General features: G+C 37.5%; 1 pseudogene; it reads right to left on the reverse strand.

Moving 5' to 3' along the window:
- Positions 1 to 1644: 1644 nt before the first annotated feature.
- LOC125342987 lies at positions 1645 to 3422 on the reverse strand (annotated as a pseudogene).
- Between the last annotated feature and the right edge of the window lie 8048 nt (positions 3423 to 11470).

Here is an 11470-nt window from a genome sequence, read left to right on the forward strand (position 1 = left end):
TATGGATTTAACATTTCACTGGATGTTGAGAGCTATTCATCAGTAGCATTAATTCATTTGCTTTGAATCATACTACTTATGCTACTTTACAAAGCATTTAGCAAGAAGGATATGGGACAATAGAAGTTGTCCTGAAGAGGTATGAAAAAGCGCCTCACTCTCTGAATTAAGTCTAGACTTGTTTTCACAACAATTTCTTGAAGGTAGATTTAACTTTTCAGAATTTCTAATTAAGAAATCTTCTGAGGCATTTTGAGAAGTTGCCATACTTATTTGAAAAAGCATGACATGGTATGTGTAAGAAGATGTTCTGAGTTATTGATGTAGTATTCACCATGTATAGATGAAGTAGGGCTTCTTTCATGGCCTAATTTGACTTTCTTCTGCAAAAACAAGAATGTCTCACCAGCCTGCAGCAGAAACCTGATATTCCGGAAGCCAGTCAAGTAATTGAAAGTCAATCTGCTGAAAGTCAATTCAGTGAAAAACCATCTCACAGAATGATTAATTGGTCACATTCTCACTTGACTAATGATTGCAGTTTCAGTGTTCCTGGTTATAGCCATCTTGCAGCCTCAATGCAGTATGGAAAGAGAATCAGAGTGGGAAGGACAGGGAGATTCTGCCCTTCCAAAATAGCACCATAACTCTTTTTCCTGTGAAATCATCGAATTGTTGATTCATCAAAGCTTTGTTTTAATTAACTACTTTAACAGTGATTTTGAAAGTAATTTATGCTGTATAGGGTGTATATTAGTCAGGAGAGGCTAGGTAATATTGCAGCAATTAATTAGCCTTAGTGTCTCAGTGTCCTGAAACAGCAAAGGTTTATTTCGTATGTATACTAGGTATTAATGAAGGTTGAGCTTGGTGAGAAATCTCTATTTCACATAGCTACACATGAACCCAAACTACTGGAAGATAAACCCAGGATGTATGAAACTCTTCTCTTTGAATTGCAGGACTTCGGACACAGGCAAGAGCAGGTGAAGAGACTGGAGAATCACAAAAGACTTTTGATTGTTTCAAATTGGAAATGACATGCAACTTCTTATGTTTTTAAAAATTGTTATTATAAAGGAGGTATACAGAGGGGGTAAAGTCACATAAGTCAGGTATTGAGTACATTTCCTTTTGAACCCCTATGGTACTCCTTCCCTTACTGCCCAGATTTCCCCCTCCCAACCACCCCCCACAATTTGTACACTCATTTTCAGCACAATGTCTAGTAAGTATCACTATTGCATTTGTTCACCCTTTGTGTTACCATTTCTCTACTCCCCTTACCTTCCTCAAAACAGATAAACTTACATACAAGTCAAAAGGTACAGAAAACAAAAGCAGTGACAACGGAGGGAAAAACAAAAACAAATAAAACCAAAATAACAAAATCCTTTTGTTTTCATTTCTTGGAGTTCAAGATAAGTATCATTTTATATGACCATATGCACATAGGCAGAAGTAATCATGCACCCCTTTATCTACAGAGCACCCTAAATTCATGAATTACTGCAGCAAAAGTATTCCTGCAATAATAACTCCACAGTAATTCAGGAATTTCAGAGAAAGGCTTCCAAACTGTTAAGTCCATCCAATGTAGACATTACTTGTCATCAATTTCTACTCTTTTTTCCATTAATGAATTTAGGGCCAAACAGCAAAATTGTGAATAACTGAAAGTCAAAAGGCTGAAATGGGATTTAATCTATGGTCCACCATCCCTTCTGCGACACCATTCTCAAATTTCCCTTTTCTGAAGTAGCCATCTTCTGTTCATTTCTCTTTGGTTTCTTTGCTTATTTCCAAGCCTTCACTCTTGAAAGGCAAGGCATCCACAGTTGTGTTTAGCAGAATGTCTCCTTGGTGTTCTTGGTTGCCACTATGGAATAAATAACTTTCTACATTGACCGGCTTGTCAAATTTAAAGAAGATGTAGTCTCCAGCTGTTGGGGTTGTGGCCCAGAAGAAATCCTCTCCCATGTACTTTTTTTCCAGTGTGTGTCCCTAGTAAACTTTCAAGGAAGTGGACACCTCTGCAGGGGGGTTGACGTGGATTTTAAGAAGTAACGGTTTCATGTAATCTTTATCCGTGAGTTTCTGAATTTCCCCCGACAGTGATGAATGCAGACCAACGTGCTGGAAAAGGGAAGGTCTGGATCGAATTCGTAGATTTGCTTTCTGTCTATCACAATGTTTTGCATCTTTTTCAGGGTTTCAGACTTTCACCCAGAGAATATGGCCCAATAACCAATCGATGGGTTTCTCCTTATAGAACATAAACATGAATTCTACAATCAGAGTAAGATCTGGTGCTTGAAACATTTTACCAATGAAGCCTAGCTGGGAAAACTCTAGAATCATCCATTCCTTAAAATAAAGTTGAAGTACAAATTTTTTTTTTTTGGCCAGTCCTGGGCCTTGGACTCAGGGCCTGAGCACTGTCCCTGGCTTCTTCCCGCTCAAGGCTAGCACTCTGCCACTTGAGCCACAGCGCCGCTTCTGGCCGTTTTCTGTATATGTGGTGCTGGGGAATCGAACCTAGGGCCTCGTGTATCCGAGGCAGGCACTCTTGCCACTAGGCTATATCCCCAGCCCGAAATTTTTTATAGTATTAAAATAATTCTGTTTGACAAAAATATCATTTTCAAGCTGAATGTAATATACACCCTTTTCCTGAGCATACATCATTAGAAAACAATAATCCAAGTTTTGCTTTGTTTTCCATCTTACTCTTTCTTTAGAGTCTCCAAATGTCTCCTTCAGGTTTGTCAGGTCAGGGTAATAGCTTTCAGGAGGTGATATTATTTCCAGCAATCCAGGACTGATTTCTTTAGAAAATTCTTTCTCCAGGTTGGTTACAACACCATGTACATAATCAATATCTGTCTCTCCTATGAAGACTACTATAACACAGTCCAATTTCTCTTCTGGGTAGAGATTATCAATAAGAGAATGAAGAGTTTCTATGAGGGAAGATTTAACTTCTCTCTTCACCGTGGGGATTCCTATTACTATTGAAACTCGTGTTCTTCCATTTCCAATCTGTACAGCAGGATGAAGGCTTTCCTCATTTTGCAATAAATGAGGCAAATGATGATAAATACTTGGCACTAGAAGGGATTTTTTGCTTGTTAACTCTTTTAGTAGCTTTAAAGTGTTATCTGAAAACTTATTCAACTCATCCTTACTTCCATTTGTTTCTGCTCCTATGCCTTGAAACTGCTGAACAATGGTACTTAACTCAGAGGAGCGTTGGGAGATTCTGTGTTCAGCTATTTGGAGCTGCTCTTTTGAAGCAAGAAATTCTCCTTGATAAGCAATTAGTTTTTCTTTCCCATTTTGCCATGTAGTATACCAAGACAAAGTAAGGAACGATGTGATAAATGCTAAAGCAGTGGCTACAGTTCATTTCGGAGCCTCATCTCATTTCGCCATCACAGTGGTTCATGTTTATGATGACAACCAAGACTTTTCTGTTTAGCCTGAAGTCAACTGAAGGCAGTACTTCTGGCTTGGTGAGGAAAGTTCATTTCAGATGCCCAGCAGAAGGTGTCTAGCAGCAATCCCATTCACAACTGCTACTCAGGATTGTCTTCCCAGTTTTCATATGCTGATGTCTCAGCCTTTTTTCTTCCTGCCTCTGGCTTGGGCACTTCTTGCCCTCTGTCTTTCTCTATTGTTCTCTCTCCCCTTTACCCCCCTCCCTCCTCCTCCACCTTCCTCTTTCTGTAACTCACAAAAGTCATAGGATACTAAAGAGAGCAAGCAGAGAAAAGGGCATTGCTGTGATGTGAATGGCACTGATAGACTTTGAAGTATTAATTATTTGGTGAAACTATTTTAGACTATTGGTGTTGGGAGAATTAACCTAAAGCTGAAATATTTTACTAGCACTTTTAGAGGATTTTACTGTTGCAGGAGAAGGGATGGATGAGAATAGACTTTTGTTTGGAAATGGAGAGAGTGGGTGTGTTTCTGTGTATGTGAGAGATAGGGAGAGGAAGAAAGAAAGAAGGTAAAATAGAGGGAGGAAGGAAGGAGAGAAGAGAGAGAGAGAGAGAGAGAGAGAGAGAGAGAGAGAGAGAGAGAGAGAGAGAGAGAGAGAAGATAGGCTCATTTTGCATGAACTCCAAATGTTTGGGTTCTAGCTGTCAGGTAAGAAGGAGAGAAGGTTGCTAGCAGGAGGAAAGAATTTTATTGATGGCTTACCATTAATTTACACTTTATTCTCTGGAGGATCAGTTTTCTTATATATATTACTTTGTAATAAACTGTCAATAGTTTTTTTCTATGAAGTGCATTTGCTTAAAGTATTTTGAAAAAAGACTATCATTACAATTTTGTTCACTATTTATAACTTGTTGAGGTAAGGTTGAATCCTACCTGTTCTTCTGCTACACAAATAATTAAAGTTCTGCACAAAGCAAAGTCATTAGAGGAGGATTCCAAAGACCTATTTCTAGTCTGAGGCTGGGTAATAGCAAGCTGTGTGAAATAAGTCAATTAAGTTTTCTGATAGACAGAGAACAGTCCTAGATATTTTATGTTTTTGTCACTATTGTGACTAGCTTATGTGTTTGATTACTATTTCAGATGGTTCACTGTTGGCATGTAGCAGCCCTAATGAGTTTTACAAATTGATTTAATGTTTGACAAATTTGCTAAGTTCATCTTCAGTTCAAATAATTTTTTCTTTCATAGAATTTGGGGATTTTTTAAACATATAAAATTGTATCACCTGTAGACAATGACAGTTTGACTTCTTATTTGGATGTCTTTTTTCTTGCCTGATTGCTTTGGCTAGGACTTAAAGCACTGTGTTGCATAAAAGTGTGTGTAAGTGGGAACCTTTGACTTTTTCCAGATCTTGGACAGAAGGTTTTCAGCTCTTCTTTTAGTTGATTATTGTTGTTGGCTTGTTGTAAATAGCCATTATGCTGAGTTACGTTGTCTGTGTCTTACTTTGATCATGAAAAATATTGAATTTTAGTGAGTGACGTTTCTATACAAATTGAGATGACTAAATGTGTTTTCTGAGGCCCTTAAAGTGGACTATACCTTTTGTTACACATTTGAAACAAGTGCCTTGTTAAAACCTTTAAGACATTTAAAATGTGTTCAGAAAAGTCATGAAATGCCTGCATAAAACTAAGTGTTATTTTATCCCTCAAAAACATTGTGAAACCACACAAAAGACACCAGCACAACCATGTTCATCGCAGCACAATTCGTCATTGCTAAAACATGGAACCAACTCAGATGCCCCTCAGCTGATGAGTGGATCAAGAAAATATGGTACATATATACAATGCAATTCTATGCCTCTATCAGAAGGAATGATACTGCCCCATTCATAAGGAAATGGAAGGACTTGGAAAAATCATACTAAGTGAAGTGACCCAGACCCAAAGAAATGTAAACCCTATGGTTTCCCTCATAGGGAATAAGTAGTGTGTATCTAGGATAGACATAGTAGAAGAGCACAACAGCTCAATAGCTATGCACATATGAGCACATAAGATAATGCTAAGTGAAATGAACTTCATGTTATGGAAATAAGTGGTATATCATTGCTGTAGTTAATTTCAACATACCTAGTGAAACTGTAACTTTTGCTCTCTCGAATTCCCTTCCTGTAATTTTACTCCTGCTGTTACTGTAACTGATCTTAGTACCCCAGATAATGTATAGACATGTATTGGAAAGAGGGCAAGGGAAGGGAATACCAAAAATGAGAGACAAAGGATAAAAAGACAAACCATAGAAAAAGCAATACTTACAAAACCAACTGGTGTAAACTAATTGTGCAATTCATGAGGAGAGAGACTGGGGAGGGGGGAGATGGGGGAAAAGTAAGGGAGGTGGTAACAAGTTGGATAAGTAATGTACTTGCCTTACATGTGAAACTGTAACCCCTCTGTACTTCACTTTGACAATAAAGGAGAAGAAAAAACTTTCTTTTTTCTTTGTTTTTCTTCTCTCCCTCTCCCCCACCCCCACTTTTTTGTGCCATCCCTGGGGCATGATGTCAGAACCTGGGCATTGTCCTTGAGATTCTTTTGCTCAAGCTAGTGTTTTACCATTTGAGCCACAGCTCCAAGCTCCATTTCCAGTTTAGTTTTTTTTTTTTTATTGGCAATAAGAGTCTCATGAACTTTCCTGCTTGGGCTGGCTTTGAACTGTGATCCTCAGATTTCAGCCTCTTAAATAGGTAGGCTAGCAGGCATGAGCCACTAATACCCAGATCTTGAAAGGGTTTTCTTAATAAATATATTACCTAATACTAGTTCATCTGTTGAGGTTTACAGTGCACTTGAATGTATGTAGATGTTCTTATTTCATTATAACTGCAAATCCATGAAGTAGAAATAATTCTAACCATTTCCTTTTTGCTAAGGAAGTAGAGCATTGCAGATATTGATAAGGCCACTCCATACTATTGACACATTTTGTCATCCAAGCTTATTGTTTTTTTTTAAATTTGTCACAATAAATAATGGAATAAAAATTCTAGAATGCCAAAAAAAGAAGAAGAAATAAAACACTTATGAAAAACACAAAGTCCCTACACTTATAGGGCCCACATTGCATCAGAAAGATTGGTTTTCAGGAAGAAAATATTCTCTGTAGGAGAAACACCTAGGGAAAGCATGAATTTAAAATGCTGATGAGATCTGACTATTTCATGTCATAAGGAAATTTTGATGTTGTCTTAACATAGCAGGTAGCCTTCAAACTTTAAATTAAATATAAAAATATTAATACAAAATCCTTTGTTTTAACACCAACTATTTCCATGTTTTACATCCTATTCCTTAACCCATCTGAAAATTTCCCCCTTGGCAGGACAACTCCTATGACTCTCCCCTTTCTTATTGTCTTATTTTGTTACCCTGAGTTTGAACCTATGGTTTTGGCCTTTCCTGTGTTGATAAGCTGTATCATGTTTAGTTATTTGCATATATTGAACCATACTGGTATTGCTGGAATCAATCCCACTAGATAGTTGTGAATAAACTTTCTCGTGTGCTATTGGATTTGTTTTGCTAGTATTTTGTTGCAAATTTCTGCAGCTATAGTAATCAAAGGCATTAACCTATATTTTCTTTTGCATCCTGATCTGATTTTAGTATCAGTTTATCCTGGACTCATAGGATGTGCCTGGAATAAATCTTTCCACTTACCAATTCTTACCAATAAGAAGAGTTGGATTGGGCTGGGAATATGGCCTAGTGGCAAGAGAGCTTGCCTCTTATACAAGCAAGAAGCCCTGGGTTTGATTCCCCAGCACCACATATATAGAAAACGACCAGAAGTGGCGCTGTGGCTCAAGTGGCAGAGTACTAGCCTTGAGCAAAAAGAAGCCAGGGACAGTGCTCAGGTCCTGAGTCCCAGGCCCAGGACTGGCCAAAAAAACACAAAGAGTTGGATTAGCTCCTTAAATGTTTGGTAGAATTTAGCAGTGTAGCATCTGCCTCAAGTTTCTTTGTGATGTGAGACTTGATTACTGATTGCATTTTATTACTTATTTGTCTGTTCAGGTTTTATTTTTTAAAATAATAATAATTACTTATTTATTGTCAAAGTAATGTACAGAGGGGTTACAGTTACATACGTTAGGCCATGGGTACATTTATTGTACTATTTGTTACCTCCTCCCCCATTCCCACTCCCCCTCCCCCTTTCATGAGTTGTTCAGTTGGTTTACACCAAATGGTTTTGCAAGTATTGCTTTTTGAGTCGTTTGTCTTTTTTAAAAAAAATTTTATTGTCAAACTGATGTACAGAGAGGTTTCATATGTTAGGCATTGGATACATTTCTTGTACTGTTTGTTACCTCCTCCCTCATTCCTCCCTCCCCTTTTCCCTCTCCCCACCATGAGTTGTTCATTTGATTTACACCAAACAGTTTTGCAAGTATTGCTTTTGTAGTCATTTGTCTTTTTATCCCGTGTCTCTCGATTTTGGTATTCCCTTTCACTTCCCTAGTTCTGATACTAGTATACATGGTTTCCAATGTACTCAGATAAGATACAGTGATAGTGCAGGTACAACCACAGGAAGGGAATACAAGAGGATCATCAACAATAGAAGCTACGGTTTCACATGGCATGTTGAAAGTAATTACAACAGTAATATAACAGTTGTTTCCATAACATGGAGTTCATTTCACCTAGTATCATCTTATGTGTTCATAAGGGTATAGCTATTGGGCTCTTGTGATCCTCTGCTTTGACTAGCCTAAACCTGTGCTAATTACTCCCTATGAGGGAGACCATAGAGTCCATGTTTCTTTGGGTCTGGCTCACTTCACTTAGTATAAGTTTTTCCAAGTCCATCCATTTCCTTACGAATGGGGCAATGTCATTCTTCCTGATAGAGGCATAAAATTCCATTGTGTATATGTACCACATTTTCCTGATCCATTCGTCTACTGAGGGGCATCTGGGTTAGTTCCAAATTCTAGCTATGACAAATTGTGCTGCGATGAACATTGTTGTGCTGGTGGCTTTAATGTATTCTTGTTTGTGGTCTTTTGGGTAGATGCCCAAAAGTGGGGCTGCTGGGTCATAGGGTAGCTCTATGTTTAGCCTTCTGAGGAATCTCCATACCGCTTTCCAGAGAGGCTGAACCAGTGTACATTCCCACCAACAATGAAGTAGGGCTCCCTTTTGGCCAAATCCCCTCCAACATTTGTTATTGTTAGTTTTCTTGTTATAGGACATTCTTACTGGGGTGAGATGGAATCTCAATGTTGTTTTGATTTGCATTTCTTTTATGGCCAGTGATGTAGAGCACTTTTTCATATGTCTCTTGGCCATTCTCATTTCCTCATCAGAGAAATCTCTTTTTCAGTCTTTAGCCCACTTGTTGAGGGGGCTGTTGATTCTTTGAGGTTTTGTTTTGGAGGAATTTAATTTTTTTAGTTCTGCATATATTTTAGATATGAGGCCTTTGTCTGTTGTGTGGATGGCAAAGATCTTTTCCCAATCTGTGGGCTTTCTGCTGATCTTGCAAACTATTTCCTTTTCCCTGCTCTGTAGTTTGATGCAGTCCCATTTGTCCAACCTTTCTTTGATTTGTTGCAATTCTGGGCCTTTATTAAGGAAGTTTCGTCTTGTGCTGAGGAGCCCAAGTGTTTCTCCTACTCCTTCTTGTAGTGTTTTCTGGGTATCTGTTTTTATTTCGAGGTCTTTGATTCATTTGGAATTGATTTTGGTGTAGGGTGATATATAAGGATCTAGTTTTAGTTTGTTGCAGGTGTTTCTGTTCAGGTTTTTTATTTCTTCAAAATACAGTCTTGGTAAGAGGTACACATGTAGGAAATGGTCAATTTCTTCTAGTTTATCAAGTTTGTTGCTATGTCACCATTTGTAATGCTTCTCCTTTTTTCTTTGATTTTATTTTGTAGAGTCTCTTCTCTTCCATTCCTTTCTATGTTGATAGTGTGCCTGGGTGCTCAGTTCAATGTTGAATATGTGTTTTTAAGACCCATGATATTATTAGGCTACTCTCTATCTTTCTTTTTTGGTGTATTAATATTTTATATATTACATACATATGTATTCAGAATTGCTCTTGCTGAATAATGACCTTCCACATATCCTTTTACTTTTGCATTCATACTTTCAACAATTATTCACTGAATGAATACCTACTTACCACCAGGTACTATGGTAGTAACTTGGCTGTAGTGAACAGGAAAATCTTGGTCTCTGCTCTTTTGAATGTTAGGGACTTGTAGTTTATAACTGACACATTTCAACCACTGTCTTCTTTAGCATGTATTCCACATTCATCCGGCATTTCTCTAATTTAACCAAAGATCTAGTAAATGCTCTCTCCAGTTAATTAAATCAGTTTAAACAAGATGAATACACTGAGAGAACAATGATATTGACATTAGCCAGTTGAAAGGATTAAGTTTGATCCATATCCCCTTTGCACATAAACAGCAGCTGTTTTATCTTCTTGTAGCACATCACTGTAGCTTGTACTGCCTTGGTAACAATCACATATAGATTTTTACTTGGCATTAGTCCCTCTTTTAAAATGTCTACTTACATACAAAGCACTGGGGGAGTTGATCAAGGAAGGATGAGCTTGACCATGAAATAGAGCCAAGCTATGAGGATGATGCTGTCATTTAAATTTATGTTTTAAATTTATTTTTGTGCTGGTACTGGGGCTTGAACTCAGAGTTCTTGTTTGGCTTTTTCACTCAAAGCTAGCACTTTAGTACTTGATCTAAACCTTTATTCCTGACATTTTGCTGATTAATTGGGGATAAGAGTGGCTTGGACTTTTCCTGCTTAGGCTGGCTTCAAACCAAGATCCTCAGATATTAGCCTCCTGTGTAGTTAGGATTATAGGCATAAATGTGGTTGTTACTTTAATTTAAAATTGAACTTTACTTTTTATTTAACAACATGTGATGTAAAATTGAAAAGATGCAAATGGATATTCACTGGAAAATGAAATTTCCTTTGAACTTCTGTCCCTGGCCTCTTTGAATCTGTCCTCAGAAGCATCCACTATTTCTAATCTATTTGTATTTCTTTTGGAACATAGTCTATGAATATATGAGTGTTTATTTTATACCAACTCCAATGTTTATTACTTTTATAATTTTTTAGCAAAACACTCCAAACAGTTTATCTTCAGTTTACAGATCATGAAGCCTTGTTTGTTCTCTAAGTTATTCTGGATCACCTTCCACATTACACACATCTCTTGGATTACTACCCAATATGCATATTTCTTGGATAGCTGGATAGCTCCTATTATACACATTTCCTAGATTTCTACTATGGCGTATAACTACTTGTCTATCACTAAAGATAAGCCCAAAGGAGTTTCCTATTGGAAAAATATTACAGCTTCTTGATATGCAGTAAGTATATAGTGAACATTTAAGCAAGCATTGGTATTAGTTGGAGGACACTTTAACTTCTGTGGCTGAGAATGGATATTACTAAGAGATAGTGAGAGTTCTCTCAAATTACCTTGGAAGGATATGCAATACGCATATTTGCTTCATGCTGAAGGAGAATGTGTGTGTGTGTGCACACACGTGCATGCACACGCACACGCGTGTATGTATGTGTGTGCTTGTCAATGCTTGTTGATGCTCAGTCTCTCTGAAAGTTAAGAGAAAACCAGAGGTAAAATGAAAATGTAGCCAGCTTCTTACTTCAGAGTTTATTCTTTAGTGTGCTTTTAGAAATGATTTGAGCATTTGGTAGTTTGAGATAGTAATAGATTCAGTTTGAGGACCATTTCGTTATAATGTGAGACTCTGTCAGAGAAAAGAAAGGACCTGAAGTATTGGTAGCTATGCAATTTTCCTTACTTACCTGGGGACTTTAGTTTGTATCAATAATACTACATCTTTTAGTTGCTTCCTTGGATCCTATCTATTTCCTGAAGACACAGCCACCTGCTAAAGGTTCATCACTTACCCTAGAAT

Source organism: Perognathus longimembris, chromosome 28 (genome assembly GCF_023159225.1).
Source record: "Perognathus longimembris pacificus isolate PPM17 chromosome 28, ASM2315922v1, whole genome shotgun sequence".
Classification (NCBI taxonomy): domain Eukaryota; kingdom Metazoa; phylum Chordata; class Mammalia; order Rodentia; family Heteromyidae; genus Perognathus; species Perognathus longimembris.